Source organism: Equus przewalskii, chromosome 30, assembly GCF_037783145.1.
Source record: "Equus przewalskii isolate Varuska chromosome 30, EquPr2, whole genome shotgun sequence".
In the NCBI taxonomy this organism is placed as follows: domain Eukaryota; kingdom Metazoa; phylum Chordata; class Mammalia; order Perissodactyla; family Equidae; genus Equus; species Equus przewalskii.
This window is the reverse complement of record NC_091860.1, coordinates 21,056,353-21,082,507: the sequence shown is the minus strand read 5'-3', so window position 1 is coordinate 21,082,507 and position 26,155 is coordinate 21,056,353. Positions and strand designations below refer to the sequence as shown.

At 41.2% G+C, this 26,155-nt stretch overlaps 1 protein-coding gene across 5 annotated transcripts in view; it reads left to right on the top strand.

Moving 5' to 3' along the window:
* CAMK1D (calcium/calmodulin dependent protein kinase ID) overlaps window positions 1–26,155 on the top strand; it is a 390,312-nt gene that overhangs the window by 120,393 nt on the left and 243,764 nt on the right. The gene's annotated exons all lie outside the window — the stretch shown is intronic.

Below are 26,155 nucleotides of genomic sequence, written 5' to 3'. Positions count from 1 at the left end.
TTTGTTTGTCTTGGTCAGCCTGGCTAGAAGTTTATCAATTTTATACATCTTTTTAAAGAAACAGCTTTTGGTTTTGTTGATTTTTCTCTGTTGTTTTTCTGTTTTCAGTTTCATCAATTCTTACTCTTATCTGTATATGTTCCTTCCTTCTACTAAATTTGGGTTTAATTTGCTCTTCTTTTTCTAGTTTCTTGAAGTGAAATCTTACATTATTGATTTAAGATCTTTATTCCCATACAAGCATTTAATACCATACGTTTCTCTCTAAGCTTATTCCACAAATTTTTGATATGTTCTCTTTTTGTTTCAATCAATTCAAGATATTTTCTAATTTGCCTGTGTTTGATTCATGGGTTATTTAAAGGCATGTTTTTTGCCTTCCAAATATTTGGGAATTTTCTAGACAATTTGGTGTTGATTCTGATTAAATTCCATTATAATGAGATAATGTACTTTATATGATTTCAATTCTTTAAGAACTTTAATGTTTGTTTTCTGATCCATAATGTAGTGTATCTTGGTGAATATTCCATATGCAGTTGAAACGACTGTGTCTTCTGCTGTTGGTGGGTAAAGTGTTCTATAAATGTCAATTAAGTCAAAATATTTGGTAATATTGTTGAAGACTGCTCTATCTTTGCTGATTGTCTGTCTCCTTGTTCTATGGATTACTTAGAGTGGGGTATTGAGGTCTCCATCCAAGTATAATGTTGAATTTGTCCTATTTTTCCTTTCAGTTCTATCAGTTTTGCTTCATGTATTTTGAAGTCCAGTTTTTAAATACATACACATTTAATATTGTTATTTCTTCTTGGTGAGTTTATTATTTTGTCATTATATAACAATTCTTTTCATTCCTGGATACCCTTCTTCTAAAGTTTATTTTGTCTTGTATTAATGTACAGCTTTCTTTTGGTTAGTGTTTCATAGTATATCTTCTTCCATCACTTTAATTTGACTCCATCTATATCCTTATATTTATAGATATTTCTTGTAGACAGCATGTACTTAGGTCTTATTTTTTTATGCAATCTGATCATCTCTGTCTTTTAATTGGTATATTCAGACCTTTCAAATTTAATGTAATTATTAATGTGTTAGATTTAGGTCTACCATTTTATTATTTGCTTTCTGTTTGTCTTTTCTTGTTTGTGTTCCTCTCTTTACTATTTTCTGCCTTCTTTTGGATTATTTGGTATTTTGAATATCCCATTAAAATTTCTCTGTTGGACTCTTAGTCATATATCTTTGTGTGTGTGTGTGTGTGTGTGTGTGTGTGTGTGTGTGTGTGTCTGCTATGGGGATTACGATATACATACCTACCTTTTCATACTCTGCTTTGAGATAGTATTTTATCACTTGAATAAAATTTAAAATCCCCACAACCAAATAGATTTCTTTACTATGTCCTCTTGACATTACAATTATATGTATTGTATCTACATACGTTAAAAACCCCACAAATTTTTGCTTTCAATAGTTGTCTTAATTATAAAGAACTTAAGCAGAGACAAATAATTTGTCATATTTACCCAGATAGTTACCATTTATTTAGCTTTCCCTTTATACTTGAAGTTCTATGTGTTCTTTTAGTATCATTTTCCTTCAGCCTGAAGAGCTTCCCTTAGCATTTATTTTATGCCACGTTTTTTGGTGATGAATGCTCTCTCTCTCTCTCTCTTTTTTTTTTTTTTTAACTTCATTGAGAATGTCTTTATTTTACCTTTATTCCTAAATGGTATTTTACTGGATATAGTTCTCCTGCTGTCTTCTAGCTTCCATCATTTCTGATGAGAAATCTATATTCATTCAAATCAGTGTTTCCTCTGTATGTGATGTGTTGATTTTCTCTTCTCTTTCAAGATTTTTCTTTATCTTTTAATCAATTTGATTATTGTCTGTGTATTTTTTCTTTGAATTTATTTCTTTTGGGGTTTGATGAGTTTCTTGAATCTGTAAATTTGTCTTTCACCATGTTTGATAAGTTTGCAGCATTCTTTCTTCAAAGTTTTTTTCTCTGCCAACCTCTTCCTTTTCTCATTTTGGAGTGTAGTAACATGAATACTGGATCTTTTGATATTGTCCCACAAGTTCTAAGGCTCTACTCATTTTCTCTCAATCTGTTTTTCTCTGTCCTTAAGATTCAATAATTTTTATTACTCTATCTTCAAGTTTATTGAACCTTTCTTCTGTCATCTACATTCTGTTATTTCATGCCTCTAGTGAATTTTTAAAAACAATTTCAATTAATGTATTTTTCAAGTCTAAAATTTCCATTCAGTTCTTTTCAATATTATTTGTTTTCCTCTGAGAACTTCAGTTTTTCCATTAATTTCAACAGTGTTCACACTTACAGAGCATGATTATAATAACTGCTTTACAATTTTTGTCTGATAATTCTAACATGTGAATCATCTTGGGGTTGGCGTCTGTTGATTGTGTTTTTCCCTTTTTTTTTGTGGTATGTCCAATAAGTTTTCATTGTAGCCTGGATATTTTGAATATTATGTTGTGAGACTCTGGGTCCTGTTACAATCTGAGGCAGAATGATGTGTTTGTTTGTTTTTTATTTGTATTTTGGAAGGAGGTCAACCAGATTAGGCTCAGATGATGAGTCTGTCTTACATTTTATGGGTGGTGATAACAACATCAGTTCAGTTTTCAAAGCCTTTGCTGTGCTGTTGGATCTGCCCCATGTTTGTGCTGTTCAGGAGTTTGTTCAGGATTTGCGTGGTTCTTTTTATCATAATTTACTTCACAAAGCCATTCCTTCTTTGGGTGTGTTTCACACATATCCATCTCACAAGTAGCATGGAACTTGTGTTGAGTCACACACAGATTTACAAGATCTCCTTCCCCAACTTTCCCCTTTCTGGAATTTTCTTCACATTCTCACACTTGGGCCCCTTTTCCCACTTTTTATTGTCACAAAGGTGGACATGTCTCAGAGTTTTACTCTCCCACCTATACAAGCCATCGTGCAGCTCTGTGGACTGGAGATGCTCTGAGGGCAAAGAAGCAAGAGGAAAGAAAGAGAACCAAAAAAAAAAAAAAAAAAGGAAAGAAGTATGTATTACCACTTTTCAGACCACAGGATTTCCCTTCCCCAATTCCTTTGGCCAGAGAGATGGGTTATTTCTCGGGCTTCTAGGTGCTCATGTTGCCTAGCAGCAGTGCAGCACCATGACTAGACTGGTCTTAGATCAGGGCAGGGAGAAAAAAAGAAAAACGACACCCAGGACGTCCCATCACACTATTTGTTTTTCTGAGACCCTTTTCCCAGTCGTCTGGGCAGAAAGAGGAGATTTTCCTTGGAGTTTTCGTCTTCTCCCACTGTGAAGTTCCTTGATTTGACCCACCTTTGGATCAAAGCCAAGTGTTAAAGGAGGAGATTTAATCCAGGAAAGTTACCTATATATGTTTCTCCAAGTTTCAACTTCCCTCTCCATCTACCTGATATTCTTTGCTTTTCAGTGTCCTCAGGAAGTTGGTTTTTGTCTTCTGTGCAGAGATTTTACTTGTGATGAGCGGGAGAGAGAGTCTTTTGTGGGCTGACTCCATCCTGGTCAGTCCTGCACGTCTCCATCCTCCTTCTTAAAAATGAATAGCAGCACACTATTTGTTTGGCACTTGCTTTTTTTTTTTTAACTTAAAATATATCTTGGAGATAATAATACTGCTATTGATAGTGATAATAGAGCACGAGTTTTTGAATGCTTCGAGTACCAGCACTATTCTAAGCGTTAAATGTATATTAACCTGTGTAATCCTTGCGCCAATCCTCTGAAGTGGATAATATTATCTCCTATTTTACAGATGATGGTACCTCATTGGAGAAATTAAGTAACCCGCCGAAGGTCACATAACCAGTCAGTGGAGGAGCTACTTAGATTGTCTGGTTCAAAGGTCCATACACATAACTACAATTATATAATAATAATGACAATGATAGTAATATCTAACACTTAACTATCACATACTAGCACATGCTAACTAGAAAATTGCTATAGAGATAAATGTACAAATTACCTTCAGAATGATGTGCCATTGTTAGCGTGTCAAATTTATCATTCTCGGGTAACAAGTATATGCATTCTGCATGTAGGAAATCTGAGAAAAGACAAGTGATTTGCCAGAGAGGTGGCAATAGGATTCTTTGGCACAGACAAGAGGTCTTTTAATGACTGCTGCTGTGCCCCCTGGAAGGTATGGTACATTTCTAGCCAGTGCATCTTGGAATAACAGACTCGTAGGAGGTTACAGCTGGACGAGACTTGCAAGGTCTAAGTCCACCTCCTGATTTTATAAATCACACATCATAATGTGTCAGAAAGCATCTTATCGATAAAGACAGTTCTAGAGAGCTAAAGTGATGCAATCCTCATCTTCATTATCCTCATCAAAGCTGCATTTGTAGGACACAGATGTCCCAGGCACTCTGCATGACACATCTCAGATGTTTAAAATAACCTTGCAAAATAGGTATTATAATCCCCATTTTTTTCATATGAGGAAATGAATGCTTAGAGATGATGGGTAACTTGCCCAACCAAGGTGACACTCTTGGGTCAAGATCATTCACACTTGTTTCCTGAGTACTTCTTACCTTCTTACTGAGTATTTATTACCTTCTTACCTGAGTACTTCTTACCTACTTCTTATTTCTTGCCTTACATATGCCATATCCTAATATGTGTGATTACAATGTAATGTGTTGTCCTGACTGGGAAACTTTCTCTGAGTTGCAAGGGCCCCTGGTAGTAATTATATTGGGACTGTCCTTGGCAATCTGGGACTAAAGGGTCACCCTACCTATGAGCCTTTATTTCCAGATTGCATAATTTATATTTGCTATAGTTTGTTTGATTTAGATGATATAAAATTCTGTAGATGGCCAGTGATCATGAGTGTTTATTAATGGATTTGTTGGTCTTTTTTCTAATGCTATTACAAGTGAGCCAGACACAGCTGGGAATTCCTTTATTCAGTGGACTGAGGTCACTTACAAATTTTGCTCATTGTTGCTGAGCAAGAAAGACCATCCTTTAGGCAAATACAGTTTTAAAATATTGGTGCAATGAAAAATCATGAAGAAATTGCTTAAGCCAGTATATACTTTAAAGATTTTTCTCTAGGGCTGGGTACTCTTGGGCCTTTCAGGATGAATATGATTAAGTATGGATGAGAATAGATGAGATGTCTTTTCTGTATATAACGTGAGAGGAAGGAAGATCCATTGTCACGTGCTGCATGGAGGTAAGCCTTTAGAAATGGAAACCAGTTAAATGTGAATTTTCTCTTATATACTCTTGAAAAAGATATCCAGCCAACCGGTCCTTCTGTGCTAAGCTGGATAATAGGCCTCATATACACAAGCGCGTAATGCTTACTGCAATTCTAAGGAAGAGAATCATATCCCTATTCTATATGGGGAAACTGAGGCTCAGGGTGCTTAAGTTACTGCCCCAGACTTAGCCAGCTGATTGGTGCTGGTGTAGGCGTGTGGATCAAGGTCTGGCTGGCTCCAGAGGCGGTGTGCTCCTAAGCACGTCTCCATAATGAACTGGAAGTCTGTTGGCATCAGCACAAGGAACACGGCCAAACTACTCCCTTCAAGCCGTGAATGGGGAGTCTTAGGCAGGCTAAACTTCCAGGTGAACATGGATCTCTTATTTGGGGAAAGTGCTGGACTGAATTATCATCCCAGTGTTGTAAGTGCCTGGACCTTGGGCAAATGCTCTACCTTTCTTGGCCTCAGTTTCCTTTCCTGGGAAATGAGGGGGTTGAATTTGATCTCTATGGCTCGTCCAGGTCTAAGAGTCTGTGATCTGAAAGTGATTGGGGGCCCCATTCAGCATGGTAGACATTCTGGTGGGTAAATACAACTCACTAATTTGCATGCTTTTAGGTTAGGCTTGTACAACTTCACAAATGGAGAAGAACGGGAGTCCAGTGTGATTTTTACAGGACCCGGGAGAGTTTATAGGGGTTCTTGGGGGAGGCAGTGGTTCTCATGTGCTTTCTGCCAAGAGGCATTTTTGTACATTACTTTGTGGATCCCTTCTACCTTTCTGCGTTGCAATTCCAAGCTTTGTCCCTCATCTTCCGTCATTAGTCTGGAGATCGAGGTGATCAGAAGCCTGAGATTGTCCAGGATAAAAAATTAGAGCACCTGCTTAAAGGACCCTAAATGTGAGGCTTCCCCGGTGGCAAATAAGACAGCGGGTGGAAACTACATGAAGTTTCCATTAACATCAGTATTCTTGCTTGGGGCTTTAGTGGCGAGATCATCACAATTGGATCATGAACTGCCAACTCTTGTTTTTCTTCCGAAGTCTGGAGTGTGGATTAGGGACCCCATCAGGCACAAAGTGAGGCTCCCCGGCAACCCGCTCAGGGTGCATTCATTCCCCTTTCTGCCTTGTGCTGAAATGAGATAATGGTTGCCGGGGGAATGCATGGAAATTATCGACATCAGAAGGTTCCTCTTGTTCTGGCCCTTCCTCATCTGTATGCATCACATTTGCTTAAACATATTGTCTGCGGGCAAAGTCCAATTATTTGGAACCAAGTTACTAATGATAATCATAATGACTACAGTGTCTGCCATTGTGAGCCGCCGTGGAGCATAGGAGATGACAGGGAATCGTCAGAATTGAGAAAACAAAACAAAACTGAACACATTCTGCACAGAATCGCATGGTGGGGCACTCTTTCGGACTCATTTTCCACGTTGAAATGAAATGATAAATTATAGAATGCAGAGTAATTATAGCTGAGAAACAAGACTTAACATTGCTGTCACCCGACAATGCTTTTCCCTCTCTTTGTTTCCTGGCAATAACATTCTCATAATGTTCTATCTGGGTCGGTCACAAGCTGAAAAATGGCTTTTGCTGGCTGTCCTCATGGAGTGGTTGATGTGGCAAGTAACTGCTGAATGATGAGTTTGGGTGTCGTTATGGAGGCCAGAGAATTGATGATAAAGGCAAAGGAGAGATCCTGTCTCTAATTACAAAGATTTATAATCTAGGAAGCAGGGAGCTCTCTCGTGGTTCATTTCTAACAGGTCTCTAACCCAGCTCTGCCCAATAAAGAATATCCCAAACAACACACAAGAAGAGCTTTGGCCAGGCTAGCCGATCATTACCACTTGACGACACTCTCCCTGGATAGGTTATTGAGCAATTAAATCATTCCTAGAATAGAAAAAAATCTTAATTTTTTCCATTCATAATTGGGCTTCTTTTTCTTGATTCGATAGAGCACTTTGTCCTTTTTCTTCTTTGTTGTTTAGGCTTTTAAAAAATACATATCTCCGTTCATTCATTCAACAGATATTGATCACTTGGCCGAAAGAGTTGTGTTTAATCTTTTCATTTTATTTTCAAGGCTGACTTTTCTGAATGTGTCACTGTTTGTTGGCAGTGACTGGTGTTTCTGTGCTGTGAACTATCTCCTTTTTGCATTGTTTGTCTGGTTGTGAGATTATTTGAGTGGAAGGAAGCATCTCATACATCACTCTGGTACCATTTCCTGGTCATTATTCTGTACTGTGATGCATAGACTGACTAGTCATCAGCTTATTCTTTCAAAGCCCAATTTTCATGCCATAAACTTCCAATTGTTTTTACTATACAATCATATTGTACTTTTTTTGCTGAGGAAGACTGGCCCTGAGCTAACATCTGTGCCAATCTTCCTCTATTTTGTATGTGGGTCACTGCCACAGCATGGCCACTGATGAGTGGTGTAGGTCTGTGCCTGGGATCCAAACCTGTGAACTGGGCTGCTGAAGCAGAACATGCTGAACTTTAACCACTACACCATGGGGCCGGCCCATGTGCTGTACTTTTTAAAGTTTTCCATGCTTCATCAGTCTTCAGTGTCATTATTTTAACGATTCTGTCTTATCTTCATGATCCACCCTTTCTCTCACTGTTTTTCAATATGACACAGACCATCCCCTCTAATTGGGTAGTTCTTATGGCTATTTTATTAGTAAAGAAGTGCATTTGGCACATAGTAACAGAGTTCCTCCTAACTGACATGGCGTGAGCATATTGTGGGTTTATTATCTTATGTAAAATAATTTAAAAAATAGGGAATCCAGGGCTGGCGTGGTGGCAGTAGGAAGACACAAGGAGCCCAATTTCTTTTCTGTTTTTCTATTCCATCACCATTAGTAAGAACTTCTATCCTCAAGGTCAAGGTCACAAGCTGATTCCTGGAAATCCAGCCATCATATCCTTATTCTAGAAGAAAAGGAAGAGGGCAAGGGACAAAGGAACATGCCTCCCAGCCAGATCAATGCCTTTTAAAGAGCTCTTCTGTAAGCCTCACACGGTGGGTTCGGCTTACAACTGATTGGCCACCTCTAGCCGAAAGGGAAGTTGAGAATTGTAATTCTGCAGGTTGGTGTATCAGAGTAGTGTTAGCTGTTGGAACAAAGACATCTCCCAGTTTTAGTGGCTTAACACAATGGCCTTTATTTTTCTCTCATCAGAGTCTGGTACAGCTGTCCCTGGTTGGCGGTAGGCCTTCCACATGAGGAGTGAGAGGCCTGGGCTCCTTGCATATGTTGGAACAGTCCTCCTCCAGGACCTTGGAGTCCTTTGCATTGAGTGGGCAGGTGGTGAACAATAATGGAGAGTCATGTGGGAGGTGTTTCTGGAACACCAGAAGGGGCCCACACCATCTGCTTCTACTCCATTGGCCAGAGCTCAGTCACATGCCCACATGCACCTGTAAGCCTGGGAACTAGAGTCAAAAAAGAAACGGGTTTGTTGAACAGCTAGCCACTGGACACATTGCTGCCCCAGTGACGTCAGGGTTCTGTTCCTGGGAAAGACGGGAAGACACACTGAGACACATGAAACAAGTAACCGCCTTGCCTGCAGCCTGGCATCAGCAGCTGCTCTTTTCCCCTTGAGGACTCTTCCTATTCTGGGTCACCCAGGTCAGCCTTGTCCCCTCTGAGTCTGTCTGGTGACACCAGTCCTTGCTGTTTTCTCCATTTTCCTTCTTCTTGTCCATACCACCAAATTTAGCTCTTAATTCTACAGTGACTTGTTTTTATTTGTTCAATGCTCCCTGGGTCCTGTGTTTTTTCTTGACATGTGTGAAAGGAGAGACTGTATTCTCTTCTTCCATCATTGTTAGTGGTTAACTGTGCCCTGGTAAGGGGTATTTCCTCCTCATGAGAATGGCCAAGAAGTCCTCTCTGAAATCAGTTCAAAGAAATAATGAGGCCAGGAGTTAAATAAAGTTAGAACTTTCTGGCCAACATTCAGAGGTCATTCTGAGGACCACCAGTGCTCTTGAGTCATGTTCTAACACTGTTGGTTGTGTACTCTGAACCTGGAAAAGGCCTTCCGTTCTCTGGGTTAAAGTTTATTCTAGAAAATTCCCACTCCTAAAAGGTTACTCAAATGCCCCTGCTTTGCAAAGGTTCAGGTCTCAATTTTGGCCAGGCCAAGTTTTGTTCTCTTTCTTCTGAGTTCTGTCATATTTTGTGAACGTTTTAATTTTACGGCCCATCACCTCATCAAAATAATATTTACTGATCACACTAAGGAGGGAGTGTATAATTTCCTTCTTTTCATTTAATCCTCACAACAACCCCGTGAGGTGTGTTGTGTCACTATCACCGTTGTACTGAGGAGGAAATGGGCTCATAGAAGTTAAGCGAAGTGGCCCGGATACTATTGAGAGTACAAGTTGGGCCTGTTGATTATGATGCTGGGATGGTAGGCATCAGCTGGGGCTGTCCTAAGGAAAGTGAGACCTAGGGCCTCCTTCTTTATACACCCCCAACTCTGCAGTTTCCTACAGGCGTCATTGTCTGTTATGCCTTTGGTTAAGTTTTTTTTTTAAAAAAATCATGAAATATTTCAAATTTACTAAAAGTTTCGGAAAAATAAATGAACAGACTAATGTGTACTCACCACCCAGATTGAGCAAGTGTTAACTAACATTTTGCCATATTTGCTTCAGATTTTTCCAAAAAAACATGTTACGGATATAGGATATAGTTATGGGTACACATCCTGTTCCTTTTCCCTCCGCAGAGTCAACCTGTACCTGAAGCTGGTGTGCATTCTTATAATGTGTCTTTATATTTGTACTAGATATGTCTATACTACATGTACTGACAATGTACGGCTTAGTGCTGTTGGTGTGCATGTGTGTTTGTTTTATAGGGTGACATACACGGAATTAATCCGGTAGCTATCTTATAGTAACCTGCTTTTTCTCACTAATTCTTATATTTTTGAGATTTATCCCTGTTAATATACGTAGATCTCATTTAATTTAACTACTATAGAGTATTCTACTGAATGGCTATATCATAGCTTACTTTTCTCATTTGAGATATTTATATCCCTTTAGATAAACTGGAATATCACATCCTTCTAGATAAATATATAGATAGGTCTAACTCATTCTTTTCAACAGCCTTGTAATAGTCCATGGTATGGATATACCATTCCAGTACTACTGGAAATTCATGTTGTTTTCATAGTTTTCCATTTCTTATAGAGCTACAATAAGCATCTTTCTACATGCATCCTTATATAATGCATTTATTTCTATAGGATAGATTTCCTAACATGAAATTTAACAGGTATAGCCAGGTTCGTTTCCAAAAATGTCTCGGCAATTTATAGGGAGCAGTTTTCCCACATAAATTGACCTTTTCCCAACCTGATGAGAAGAAAGCTGTCCTGTTGAGGTTTTATTTAGCATTTTCTGGACTACTGGTAAGATTGAGCATCCGTTGATGTGTTCATTGGCCATTCCGTGAACTGCATATTTGCATCCTTGCCCACATCTATTTGCAGGATCAAAGCATCTCTGCTGGGCGTGGTTTCTGTGAGCAGTGCCCCCTGGAGTTGTGCGTGTGGCAGACATAATGTGAAGCCCTTGGTGTCATGGGATGCTAACTCTTTGTCTGATGGGTTGCAATCCTTCCGCTGCCCCCACCCAGCCTGTCATTTAAAAAATTTTTCTTTCAGTGTTTTTACTGTGCCCCAATTTTTCATTTGTAAGAGTTGAATGTTTCCTCTTTTCCAATATGATTTTTGAGTTTTATATCTTGCTTAAGAAGGTCAGCTTATGCATACCTTCTAATTCTTTTCTCCTAAAATGTTTCCAACATTTCTGTGGTATTTTTTTACTCGGAAATCTAAGCAACATCTTTAAAGAATCCAGATTTTCTTGAGATGTAATTACAACATGGCTAAGGCATTGGAGCTCATTTACTAAATATCATTTGCTTGGATGTTGTATCAAATGCTCTGCTGAAGAATGGTGACGTGACATGTGTTCTCATCTTTTCCTTTTTAAAACGTACGCTTTGATCTTTTCTGTTCAAATCCTGTGATGCTCACAAAGAGAGAGAGGCACTGACAGCCAGTGGCTGCGTGTACTTGGAGGGGAGGCCTGGGTTGGGATTTTTACTTAAAAACCAAGTAAAGAAACAAGGCCATTAGAATTGTCCCTGATATTTGCCCTCAGGAAAGATGCGAGGACTGAAGCATCCAGGAGACTGACAGATGATCTTTTTAGTTCTGCAATCCTGTCACTTATGAGGGTTGAAACATAGCGATTTGCTCCTGGAAGAGAGAAGGAGGCAGAAGTGACTAGAGAAAGGGAGTTCATTTTGCTGCTGCTTGTGAAGTAGATCTGATTTAATGGTGAAAACCATTGGTGGATCCAGTTTCTATTTTCAAGCATGCTTTTCAGAAGCATTAAAGTCTGTGGCCAGTGAAAAAAAATGTTAAATCATCTCGGTGTTACATCACGTGTGTGTGTAGTTTAGAGAAATTTCCATAATCTGCTTTTGTTGATATATGACACGACTTTTGTTGTTATGAGGATGAAGTGCCAGTTCCAGGAAGGGCCTGAGAAGGTGCAGACCAGTTGCTAGGCGTCCGGTGGATTAGTGATCGGATGTAGAATAGCATTATTATTCTCCATGCAGCCAGCACTGTGCAGGACACACGTGCAGATGGAGTGTAGGAAACGGAGCTGTCTAGAGTTCCAGCCTGTCCTCACAGTGGGGTCTGAGAGCAGGCCTGAAGCTCACCTTTGCAGCTCTTATCTGAGGCAGGTGGTGGAGCATCATGATGTCCCTCTTGCGGGGGACAAAATTGAGGCAAAGAGGTGAGTCTAAACAGCTTCATGGGATCATTCAGGCAAGGACGAAGGGCCTTCTCACAGCTTATGAGGACCTTGGACTCAATCGGTATCAATTATGCTTTTCAGAGAGCATGAGAATGATTTGTTGATTTAGCTAGAAGGATGGCATTTGGGAAGCCAATGCTCAACGTGATTCTTAGGGCATTTTTTTTAGCTCTTAGAAGAAAAATGTGTCCTCCAACCAGTGGATTCGCGCATCTCTCAGAAAACAGAAACACAGACCCACCAAACCCTTGCCAGGGCCATGGGCCCTAAAACTCTGGTTTTCCTGGACCCCATCTCCTCCCTCCTTCACACAGCCCCAGGCACCCTAGCCACCGGGTCTTCTTTAACGGAGCCAGGGCTCTTGTCATCCCAGGGCCTTTCCGGTGTGGTTCCCCACTCCTGGAAAAGTCTGCTTGATCTACTCAGGGCTCTCTTCCTTGTTCCATTCAATTCTCAGCCAAGTGGCCTGCCCTGGCCACTCCATCTATTTATAAATGCTCATGCCATTTTGTTTTTACCCCATCTTATCTTTGCTTCTAGCTCTTAAACATCTGACATCTATATTTGTTTATAGTCTGCCTCCCTTTGCACTGGCCTGGGAGTTTCCTGGGGCAGAAAGCTTGTTCCGTGCATCTCTGTAGCCTCAGGGCCTGGCACATGAGTGCTCACTACACGTTTGCTGACTAAGCAGCCTGGGTTCTTTCCCCCTGCCAGCTCACAGGTGCAGCAGCTCACAGAGGGCACTTGCCACTGTCCCTTACCGCCTCCAGGAAGCAGTGCAACGTTCAGATGCCCCCGACAGCGGGCAATGACAGCTTGCAGTTCAGGTTTCTTCGGAAGCAAAGTTCCTCTTCCCTGGGCCAGAGCTGACTCCTGTTTAAACTGTGGATCGTTTCCAGTGTCCTTAAGGACTTACTGCTGAGCAGGTGCTCGTGTGGCACGCTCCCAGGAAACACACTCACATTTCAGAAGGGATGCTAGTAGGTGTGTCCCTTAACCCAAAGAAGTGGCTCATGCGCCTTAATGGGCCAGTTAGGGGAGATATTTTGGGGCAGGCGGGCCTTTTGGAACCCCTCAAATCACCCTGCCCTGGGGAATTTCTTTGTCTGGGGGGTTGAGTCTGTTTTACCTTCCATAAGTCTCAGAGCAGCCTGACCCTGAATAGGGAGTGTCGAGGGAGGAAAATCGTGGGGTTTAGTGGCTGCATTCTGCCTCGCAGGGGAGAGAAACAGATGTGCTGCTCTGCCACCAGTGCCTTTCTCTGCCCTAATGGGAGAGCTGAGCAACCTGTGCCTGGGGCTGGTGCCTCTGTGGGGATCAGAGCGTTCAGCTCACATTGCTATCATCTGAGACCGGCCAGGCTGGTAGAGGCGGAGTGGCCCCTACGTTGCTGTCCATCGTCTCTGTGATGGGTCCTAACTTCCATGGCCAAGAAGTTGAGAAAAGCCCAAAGAACAATATCCCCATGCTCCTCGCCTTCATTTTTCATGCAATGGTATCTCACAGAGACGATGGACAGCAATGTGGGTAGCCACTAGGCAGACTTATTCTTATTTTCAGCCAGAAATCATGTTGTAATCAGCACCTCACAACAAATTGCTCAATAGTTTGTGTGTGCGTGATGGAACGGTGAATAAAGCTTTACGCCAAGGCACTAATGCCTATGGACGTAGAACTTTTGTTTTCTTTCAGCTGGGACCGTGTTAATGTCGTTATGCTGCGGGAAGTGGACTTGTCCATTGCGCTTGAAGATTAAGTCGGTTCTATTAATCAGGAAATGAACAATGAGATGTGTGGGCAGTTTAGAAATAGAAGGAATTAGCAGGTGAGGCAACATAAGGGTCAATCTCAAGTCTACTGAGTTTCTATGCTTTTGAAATGAATGAAAGTTATTATATAGAATGTTAAGATATAAAGGCGGTAAGGAGGGGGCCTAATTTTAAAACACTGAGGTGTGGCTTAGGAACATGAGCAGAAAGTCCAAATTAAAAATTCTTCCACTCTCCTTTAATGGAGAGTGTGGGTTCCTGGAAGTAGGAAGGAAGAGAACCTTCTGCTTTTGGCCTTGGGGTTGAAATGGACAAACACATGAGAAACAGAAGGAAGCTGAAGTTATTGGAGTTCTGTTCATGGGTTCTCTGGTTGATGAAGTTTCAGTGAATTTACCCATAATAGCCCAGGTTGCCGTTGACACGATGTGGGTGAGAATTCGAACAATTTTTTTGCGGGGGAGAATACAGTGAAAAAAAAATCTCTGAACCTCACCCACTCTTCTTATTCTTCCTGAATTATGAAATTAGCTACACCTGGAGAGGTGGCCTGGTTTAAAAATGAAAAAGCATGACTTTGGAATCAAACCAGGGTTAGAATGTCAGTTTATTACCTTGTTAGCAAGATTTTTAACCTCTTTGGACTTCAGTTTTCTCAGCTGTAAAGTGGGCATAATGTTATCATGCAGGATTATTGGTAGAATTAGAACAAGGTTGGCAAATAGTTTTTAAAATAAACTTCTACTAAGACTTTAATAAGCAGTATTGGGGATGATCGTGATGGTGATGGTGGTGATGACGGTGATAATGGTGATGGTGATGACAATGATGGTGATGATGGTGATCATGATGATGATGGTCATGGTGGTTGTGATGGTGGTGGTGATGTGGTGGTAATGGTGGTGGTGATGATGATGGTGATGATGGTGATGGCGGCGGTGGTGGTGATTATCTAGATTAGGGAAGCTTTGTTCTTTGCACAGTAACCTGTCTTCCTGGGGAAGAGAATTGTCCTCCATGTTGCAACTCTATACATACAAGGAAGCACAGAGTAACTTGCATCTTGACCAAGTTCTGTTTACAACCTTGTGTCTAGACCTGTCCAAAATGCAGCTCAGTGATGAAAAGATGTGCAGGCCGTTTCATCTGGCTAGCATAGGGAGATCCCTCCAGTTACAGAGTGATCACGTACTAAAGTAGAGAGAAAGAGAAAGGAATTTTCAAGGTGGAAATATAGAAAGTATCTTTTATATCACTCAATAGCATAAGTAGGAAAAAGAGTTTGCCGTAACTGAATTTCCTGTGTGACAAACTATATTACTTTTTCAAGGAGGACAGTTATCTGTTTCTGTTCAAAACGATGGAAAAGAACACAGAGAATTCCCTCCGACACGTTTGATTAGCTTGAGGATATTCATCAGCTCTGTTTACCTCCCTCATTTGTTCAAAACCCCAGGCCTTGTTGCTGCCTGCCACACTAAGTGATGCTCTTCCATCTGATATTTACAATGTCTGTGGTGTGACCTCAAGCTGTCTTCCCAGTGGCAGCCTTCCATCGACCCCTCACACCTGGGTTTGAATCCTGGCACCTCTAGCACTGGCTTTGAGATTTGGACAAGTTCTTGAACCTTGATAAGGTCAGTTTCCTCATCTGTAAAATAAGGATAAATACTAGTAACATAGATTTGTAGTTGTATTAGTTATCTGTTGCTGCTGTAACAAATTACCATAAATTTGGTGGATTAAGACAGCACAAATTTATCTTACAGTTCCGGTCAGAAGTCCGGAAGTGGGTGTTATGGGGCTAAAATTAAGATGTTGTCAGGGCTGTGTTCCTTCTAGAGGGTCTTGGAGAACCCATTCTTGGCCTTTCAAGCTTCTAGAGGCTGCCTGCATTCCTTAGCCCATGGCTTCCTTCCACATCAACATAGCTCTGACTGCTCCTTCCGACGAGCCATCTCCTTCTCTGATTCTGACCCTCCAGCTTCCCTCTTCTCAGGACCCTTGTGATTACATTGGGCCACCCTGGATAATCCAGGATACTCTCCCCATTTTTATTTATTTATTTATTTATGTAATTAATGTTTTTTTTTAAGGAAGATTAGCCCTGAGCTAACATCTGTCACCAATCCTCTTTTTTGCTGAGGAAGACAGGCCCTGAGCTAAAATCCATGCCCATCTTCCTCTACTTTATATGTGGGACGCCTGCCACAGGGTGGCTTGACAAGCCGTGTGTAGGTCTGCACCCGGGATCCAAACCAGTGAACCCTGGGCCCCTGAAGTGGAATGTGTGAACTTAACTGCTGCACCACCGGGCCAGCCCCTACTTTCCCCATTTTTAGACCCTTAACCTAATCACAGCTGCAAAACCCCCTTTGCCATGTAAACTAACGTTCACTGGTTCTGCAGATTAGGACACGGACATCTTTATAGGGCCATTGTGCATCCCCTACAAGATTCTACAATGTTATGAGTATAAATGATGCATTTTGTAGATTTATACACACATGCACACGCACACATGCAATATGTTCTCAGCACTGTGCTCTGCATGATAAACCATCACTCTCCTCCCCCACACCCATCACGTGTGTATCATCTGCCTTATTCACACAGCCCTGGATCTGCATCATGTTCTGCTTGTGTCGCCTTGCCTTTCTTGACTTCCCTCCATCTTCCCTGATGTTTTAGTCTGTTGAAACGTACTTATCTTTCCATTTCAAGTTCCCACTTCTCTGTGAATGAGTCCCCTAATGTAATTTATGAATGATCTCTATGAAGAAAAGTTTTTCTTCAAAACGCTATGAATGTCTTCATTGGTGAAGGTGTCCAGGCTAATTGTGAACGAAGTTGGGCTGAGTCAGCCATTCCTACCAATCCTGTTTAGACGGGTTATCCAGACAGCATACAGGTGAGCTGGCTGTGTAATGGGATTGTCAATGACATTTCATCAATAGGGTACAGCCAGTTGGTTAATCCAACTAGGACATCTAGAGAAAGGCTTTAATTAGCTGGATAGTCATTTTGTATAGATGTTTATTGATTATTTTCTCTTTTTCAAAAATTTTCTCTACCTCGTTAAATAACGTTCAATGGAAAAAGTACATATTCACAGTAAAATGGGTAAAAAGTAAGTCTCCCAGCCAGCCTCATCCTCAGGCCCCTGCCTGGAGGCAGCAGTGTTACTTGCTTCTTGTCTGTCCTTCCAGGGATTGTGTGTGTCTGTGTGTGTGTGTGTTTTCTGCAGGTGGAAACACAATAGACATATTGCTCTCTACCTTAATTTTTTTCACTTAACAGTATGTCTTTGGGATGGTTCCATATTAGCACATATAAATCTACTTAGTTATTTTAAATGGCTGTATAGTACTCCATTTATTTTTAGATTGTAACTTACTTAACCAGTCCGTTATGGAGGGATATTTAGGATTTTTCCAATGTTTTGCTGTTTCAAACTTTCATTCGTATTTTTTGCCAGACTCTTGATAGGCCTCCTATTTTCTTTATGTAGATAAAGCCAAATGTCCCTTTAATGTAGTAATTATTATACCAATAAGGACTCTATTTTCTTTTTTATGAAGGAGCTTGAAAAACTAATTAAAAAGTACATTGAGGGGCCAGCCTGGTGGCACAGCGGTTAAGTTCACATGTTCCACTTCGGCGGCCTGGGGTTCGCAGATTCGGATCCTGGGTGTGGACCTACACACCGCTCATCAAACCATGCTGTGGCAGGCGTCCCACATATAAAGTAGAGGAAGATGGACACGGATGTTAGCTCAGGGCCAGTCTTCCTCAGAAAAAAGGGGAAAATTGGCAACAGATGTTAGCTCAGGGCCAGTCTTCCTCACATACACACACATACACAAAGTACGTTGATGTGTGAGTTTGGTTGGCATGGAACTTAAAAAAAATATTCCTTCAAGTTACCTGTTGATACATCTGCCCTGAACAAGAATTAAAATAAGCTTGGAAGAGTGCTTACAATAAGAGCCCTGTGGAGGGTCCCTGGGAGTGGGAATGGCCATGTGAGGGAAGCTCAACTGGGATTAATCATAAGTATCCATCCCAGCTTGGGGGTTACAGTTTTGCCCACCATTTGATGACGATGTCCACCAGCCCCTACACAGGCCATTTGGCATTAGAAGGACATTGGATCTTTGAAGCAGTTATGGGAGAAGGGGACTGGTTTCCCTGCCGTAAGGGATGGGCGTGAGAAAGGGGAGGGTCCTTCTGAAGCTACCTGTGTAGGGAGAATCTTTAGCAAACAGGAGATCTGTGAAGACCACAATGAGAAGTACCACCTAGTGCACAGTTGGCGAAGAAAGCTGGAGAATGTCCCGGGAACTCCAGTTTCATCTCAGTCATTACCTCCATCCTCCAAGTCAAATGTACCCTTGCAACAAATGCATGTATGGCCCACACGGGCGCTTTATGTGCTCTTCAGTGTTACTAGCCTTTTAGCTGTGGCTGCAAGGAGACTTTGTAATCCCGGAAGAACTGAATCTTTTATCCTGCTGCAACCTCCCAACACCAGGCTTCCATTAATGCTCCTTGTTGGCTGCTAAGAAAAAAATGAATGACTCACATGGGTTCCACATCCACCCTTCACAGGTGGCTGGAGAAGAGCAGAGAGAAAATATGGGACCCTGGCAGAGAAGGGAAGGGGAAAAAGTTGTGTTGTTAAGTGAAGCATGTTCTCTAAAGGATGGCAGCGTGCATTCATTTGGAATGTATTTGTCTTCTGCGTTTGGATCAGTGAAGCAATTAACAGTAAAGATTCAGCACCACAGAAAAATTTTAAGAAACCAAAGATGTCACACGCAGTGACTGGGCTGGTGTTTTGATGCCTTCCCTTCTGATGAGCACGGTCATCACCCAAATCTGCTCCAGTGTCTTTAGACGCAGAACTGTACTCAGAATGAGAATTGATCTGGGCAAAAATCAGGCTAATCGTGTGAATATTTAAGAACATCTTGTCATGGTTCTTTTTTTTTGCCGAGGAAAATTCGCCCTGAGCTAACATCTATTGCCAATCCTTCTCTTTTTTTTTTTGGTTGAGGAAGACTAGCCCTGAGCTAACATCCATGCCAATCTTTCCCTACTTTGTACGTGGGATGCCTCCACAGTGTGGCTGATGAGTGGAGTGGGTCCACGCCAAGGATCCAAACCCATAAACCTCGGCCACCAAAGAGGAACATGTGGAACTTTAACCACTCGGCTGTGGGGCTAGCCCCTCCCCATGGTTCTTGAAGCTCTTATGTCAGCCTGCTAGTCATTGTGGAATTTATCAGTTGAAGAGGAAGATGAGATTTTTTGAGTGAGAAAGAATAGCTAATTTTCATGGGAGTCTCCCTATTTCTATGCATAACTTCTAAAGTTAAGGGTAGGCCTCTAATTTGAACTGGTTGGCGAGGCACGGGCCCAAATTAATAAAAGTCTGAGTTATAGATTATTTTTTAAGAAATGGAATTTTAATACTTTTAGCTCAAGCATTAACATAAACTAACATATGGCTTACTATGTGATTGCCAAGTAGGGGGAGGGTTTTAGAAGACACTCTTTGATGAAAGATGTTATATCCAAATGGGATACCAATTTTTATGCACACATATTTGTTCTTGCAGCCTGTGAAACCAAAACTTTTCACTTTGCTTTATTTTTCAAATTGGGCATGGCTTTCTTTGGGTAATGGACTGAATTAGCACTACAAAATGTTATCAGTGGTGTGTGAATTAGCGAAGATTTTAAACTGAAGATTCTACCAGAAAGAGTTACTGCCACTTCTAAAATCACCTAATTTTTGCCTGGAGAGTTGCTTAGACATTGCGACTATGTGAATTCACTGCTGTTATCCATTTAGATTCTCTGGGGTCAGTAAGACTATTGCTAGGGTTAACAGCTAGGTTTTCCTATCGTAAGAATTGATTCTGCTCTAAAACAATAGGTCTAAAAGGCACCTGTCTATTTCTTTATTGTCTAGAGCCAAATATCACTAACTTCATTTTTTGCTGTTTAGGTTTTTTCCACTTTTTTTTTTCTTACCAGCCCTTAATATCGTCCTGGCCAGACACTGGGGAAAAGAGTGTGCTTAGTGGAAAAGAACATTTTAATTTATGTTCTGAGGCCCGGGGTTAACGTTTGTTGGCCCAATTGCACAGCACAGTCGTGGTAATGGGCTTGAGGTGATGCCGTTCATAAAGTTAATAACACAATCTATCTCATTTGTATGTAGAGTGACTGAAAAGCACAGAAAGGCAACGATCCAGTAACAGCTGACTCCCAGCTAATGGGCCAGATCATTTCAGCACCATCTGATTATTTCTTGGTCTGATTTGGGATGGATGTAATTTTACCAAGCGATTGCTTGAGTGTACTGTTGTTAATCAAAAAGATAGCTCTGGAATTCTTGTTGAAAATCGAAGGCGTCTTTTTAAGGTTTTGCCAGTTCAACTGCATGGACGTTCATGGAGCACCTGAAATGTGCAAGTCACAGTAGATTTTCAGAGGCTAAGTGTTTGTCTGTTTTGTGATTAGATCGCTCCCGTATGAGGGGAGAATTTATTTTTAAATTATGTGCACTTAGAGCAGTCAGCACATGCACTGCTCATCTTGGATACTATCTGATATTGTTCTTAATAACTTCAGGTTAAAGGTCATTAGAAATCAGAAAGCAAAATCCATAGATTCTTGTTTTTGCTTTTTATGATAATAATTGGTAGTGAGTAGGTGGGTTAGCCAGCATATCTCTGGGCGTGGCTTAGCTCTGAGTTCTGGTCTCAGTATATAGCAGCAGATCTGGAGGTCAGGTACTCTGAGTGGCTCTAGGAATTTTTAAAAAAAGCTGTTGAGGTCATATTGGTTTATAACATCGTGTAATTTCAAGTGTACCTTATTATGTATCAGTTTCTGTATAGATTGCATTGTGCTCACCACCAATAGTCTAGTTTTTATCTGTTACCATATATATGTGCCCCTGTACCCTTTTCTCACCCCACCCCCACGCCCTACCCCTCTGGTAACCATTAATCTGTTCTTTTTATCCGTGTGTTTGTTCATCTTCCACATGGGGGGGCTGGTCTTGGCCTTGCCAAGATATGTCTCTTTGGCATGAGGATTATTGGGCTGATTGCTTTTGATAAACTGGGACAGGGAAGGAGGCTCTGAGGGGTGGAACTTGCTTGCCCTTTGTTAGGAGACATTTACATTTGTAAGGTAAATCTCTATCTGTAAAGGTGCCTCCCTCTCTGTGCCAGGAAGAAGAAAGGGAATGACCTTCTCTCTAGAAACTCTTAATCAATACCAAAGGCAAGGACTTAAATCTGCATAATAATCTTATTCCTGTTTCTGGTAACCTCCTGTAACTGACTCCCCCCACCCCCAACATCCTCCTTTGTTGTTAGCTGAGATGATACTTAAGGTGACGGCTTCAGCCATTTTGGCGAGTTGCTCAGCTTGCCTGGGCCTCTCCTGTGTATACATGTTATAAAGCTTTGTTTAATTTTCTCTTGCTATTCTGTCTCATGTGAATTTAATTCGTTCTCCGGCCAGATGAACCCACTTTGGGTAGAGGAAATGTCTTCCTCCCCTACACACATATGAGTGAAATCTTATGGTATTTGTCTTTCTTTGTCTGGCTTATTTCACTTAACATCGTACCCTCCAGGTCCATCCATGTTGTTGTGAATGGGACGATTTTTGTCTTTTTTTGTGGCTGAGTAGTATTCCATTGTATATATAGACCACATCTTCTTTATCCATTCATCAGTTTTGGGCACTTGGGTTGTTTCCACCTCTTGGCTATTGTGAATAATGCCACAATGAACATAGGGATGCACAAATCCCTTTGGATTGTTGATTTTGTGTTCTTGGGATAAATACTCAGTAGCGGGATAGCTGGGTCATATGGTAGTTCTATTTTTAATTTTTTGAGAAATCTCCATGCTGTTTTCCATAGTGGCTGCACCGGTCTGCATTCCCACCAGCAGTGTCTGAGGATTCCCTTTGCTCCACATCCTCTCCAACACTTGTTATTTTTTGTCTTGTTAATTATAGCCTGAATGGCTCTAGAAATTTTTTAACAACTGGAAGGTAAATGTCTATCTGTAGTTCAGAAAACTCTTAAATGTCTGTTTTTAGCCAAGACGTCCCTAGGGCACATCGATATTGTGCTGCTTTCTCAGAGAATTTGGGAATATAAGGAATTCCTGCTTCTTGTCTTTGTCCTGCCATTGGTCAGTGGGAGCTGGGACCACTCCATTCATTGAGGACCAGCCACAAATCCTCAGGGTGTGCTTTATAGCATGGATAGTCTGTGCATGGATAGTCAACCATTACAACACCAGGATTCCATTCTTAAAACTGACCAGGTAAAGAAAAATGAAACAGCCCTTTTTAGAGCCATCATTTATAAAGTTAAAAGCAAAAGGAGTTGTTTAGAATTCTTTAGTCAATATAGAAAATGTGACATTTCCTTCGAGTCTTGGAAATTTGGCTCTCAAAAGATTGTTTATTTCCTCTTGGGAGCCTGGCTTATAATCAGAGTAAGCTGCCTCCAGGTGATGATTTGATTTTCTTTGAAATGTGAAAGAAAAAGAGGAAGGATTCAACTTTTGTAATTTGTAGTGCTTAACTTCAGGAGCTGAAAATATTTAGCATTTCAAGAATAACTTCTTGTCTGACCTTTTCAGTAATTTGTCATAGAGATGTAATTTACATGGAAACTTGGTGTGTATTTTTTAAAATAGAATAATAGTTTTCTTTAAAAATCAAATAAATAGCTTGTCATAACTTAAAAAAATACAGTTTTCAAAACACTGGGATTTTTATTTCTCCCACTATTATGTATTTTCTAAAGCCCTTTCATCTGTCTAAAAATCTGCCCTCTTCTATTTCCTACCAAATTTTATTTATTTAACCAGCATGAAGGTTTATGGGGAGAAATGTATCATAAATTCACAAATTTTATATTTTTACCAGTCAGGACAAGTAGTGATATCAGGATTAATCAACTGTAGACTGTCACTTAAGCATTCATGCACATAAGCGCATGGTTTAAAATATATCAGGAAAGACTCAAAGAATTTTAATGCTTCAAGAGAAACCTTTAAGGTTCTTTCTGCATATGCTTGCATTGAAATTTAGAGAAATGCATTATAAAGGAAGAAAGGGACAGTGTTATTTTCCTATACACTGAGTGGAAGGTCATAAGCGTCTGTCATTTATTTTGCATATCTACAGTACCAGGGAAATTTGCAAAGCTAGATGGAAAATCAGAGGAGAGACCCAAATAATGGTGATTATCAAAATTGTCTTGGGCACCAGTTGGTCCAAGTATTGTTAGGTATGAAGACACAGAAAAGAATGTAAACTTAGACCCCTGCTGTCATACAGACAAGCACAGAAAGGACCACAATGGAATGTGTAAGTGGGGTGAAAGGGGTAGGCCAACTGGGCAGGTCTCAGAATGAAGGCCTCATTCTGTCTGGATGGGAAGCAGTTGAGAAAGCCTTCAAAGAGAAGGAAATATACCAGCTGGGCCCTTTCAAATATAAATGGAATGTTGCCAAACAGAATGATGTTCAAGGAAGGGGGGAGGTGGGCAGGACTGGAACCAAGACCATTGGTGTGAAAGGGCATGGGCGTGTTTGGGGAACTTCTGGTTAACTGATGTGGTTGGTGGAGGGGTGATGGGTGTATAGTGGGACTTGTTTGTGTTGGGGAGGATGGCTCTAGTGGTAGATGAGCCCGCACAGTTGGGGTCAGGTTGGGAAGAACTTTGAATGCCATGGATAACTTGCAAAGGAGTTTCAACTTTATCCTGTGTGGATGTGAAACCTTGAAGTTTTAAGTAGGGTGGAACGTAATCGGGTCTTTAGTTTAGAAAAGAAATTCCAGGAGCAGATGGGAGATAGCAGGTGGGAGTAGGGTTGCTGGGGGCGGGGGGGCCAGGAAAGAGTCCTGGAAGTAGACCAGGGTGAACTAACTGGAACTTGAACCAGACCAGTGGTGTAGGGTTGGAAGAACCGATGGGCATCTGAGAATCTTTTTAGCAGGAGACCTGAATATACTTGGTGAAGGGAATGAGAGAGAGAGGAGTGAAATAGACAGGGTTCTAGGCTGGGTTACTGGGTCGGTAGAAATGAGAGAGAATAGAGGAGAGAGAAGTTTTGGGATGAAGATACTGTTTTTCACTTTGGTTCTGGTGCTCTTGAGAAGCTGGTCAGGAGATTTAGCTAGAGAGCCCTGGTAGGCAGCTAGAAAGATGAGATTTGCACATGAGAGAGGCTAAAATTTAGTTAATGGCTAGGGAGCCATGAGGAGATGGGTGGTGGTGGAAACTGGAAACCACAGATTTTCCACGGGGAGGGCATAGACTAGGATGAAGGGAGGGCTGAGGATGCACCCTTGGGATCACTGATGTTTCATGGGAAGGAGAGGAGCAGGCAGAGATGGAGAGAAAATGGACGTAAAGGTAAGGAGAGGACTACATTATAGAATTCAGAAGAGTGTTTCAGGAAGGAGGCCAGGACCATCAAAGGTCGCACAAAAGACCAGTAGGATGAAGAGCAAGAAGAAGCCATTGAATCGAGCAATTGGGAGACCCCATGGTTCCAGTCAAGGGAAGAAGTCAGACTGAGGATTGCAGTGGGGCGTGGGCACCAGGCAGGAGCGGGCCACGCGCAGACTGCCATTTCAAGATGCAAGTGCCATCCAGTCCGGCTGGAAGCTTCCTCTATTCAGTTTTAAGCGCACAGTGCTTGTATTTTACAGTCCATGGTCAACTTGCTTTGACCTCTTTGTATTTTTAAAACGTTGTGACTCTCTCTTCCTGCTTGTGTTCCTAGGAATTTATTTCCTTGAGTTGTCTAAAGGCTTTCAGGGCTCTCAGATCATTTTTCTTGCTGTCTTCCTTTCTGCCGCCAGACTCCTCCCAGCCTCCTTCCCTCCCTCCCTCTCTCTCTCTCTCAGACAGACACACACACACAGGCACACACATCACTTTGTTGTGTAATTACATTGAAAGGGCCCAAACTCTTCATTCATGACTTTCTGCTTCTCATGGTTTTAATTAGCTTTCCTGGAACAGGGGAAGTGTCTTCAAGTGATTTCTATTTATTGCAGGAACAATAACAATTTATGCTAATCTTCTATCCCCTAGGAGGACCTGAGAGTTCTGTCTTTGGAAAGCTTAGAGAAGGTAAATGCACACGCTTTTGAGGCTAAATGAGGAAGCGAGGTGGATTTGCACCGTTGGGGAGAATGACAGCTCACCCAAAGGCAGGGTCTGACCCTCCATTTCTGTCACCTTCCATATTTGTGAGGCAAGCTCCCTGCTAATTGCATGCATCAGAGTATATTGAAAAGGACCTGGGAGGGGTTAGGAAACCTAAGTTTGCTTTCCTGAACCTTATCACTTGCATCAATATCTTCATTTGTCAAATGGAGCTGATGGTAACTTCCTGTAGACTTCTTGTGGTTGCTGTAAGAATTGGATTAGTTGATATATGCCAAAGCTCTTTGTAAATGTCAAGTGGTTCACAACATCTGGTACCCTACAATTATTCAGATGACTTATTTCTCCTTTACGGAGGTAATGGGTGAAAAAGTTTATCAAATTTTTCCAACATGTCCATCCCCAGGTAATGGCATTGAGTAGAAGAAGGCAGACTTTTTATTTTTTATTCTGGTAATATATACATAACATAAAATTTCCCATTTTGACCATTTTGAAGCGTACAATTTGGTAGCATTAAGTACATTCGCACTATTGGGTAACTATCATCATTATTCATCTCCATAACTTTGTCATTTTCCCAAATGGAAACTCTGTCCCCATAACTCCCCATTCCTTCCTCTCCCAGCCCCTGATAACCACCATTCTACTTTCTGTCTCAATGGGTTTGACTACTCTAGGTACTTCATGTAAGTGGAATCATACAGTATTTGTCCTTTTGATTCTGGCCCGTTTCACTTAGCGTAATTTCTTCAGGGTTCACCCATGTTGTAGCATGTGTCAGAACTCCATTCCTTTTTATGGCTGAATAATATTCCATTGTATGTCTATACTGTATCTTGTTTACCCGTTCATCCATTGATAGATATTTGGATTGTTTCCTCCTTTTGGCTTTTGAGAATAATGCTCCTATGAATGTGGGTGTACAAATAGCTGTTTGAGACTCTGTTTTTGATTCTTTTGG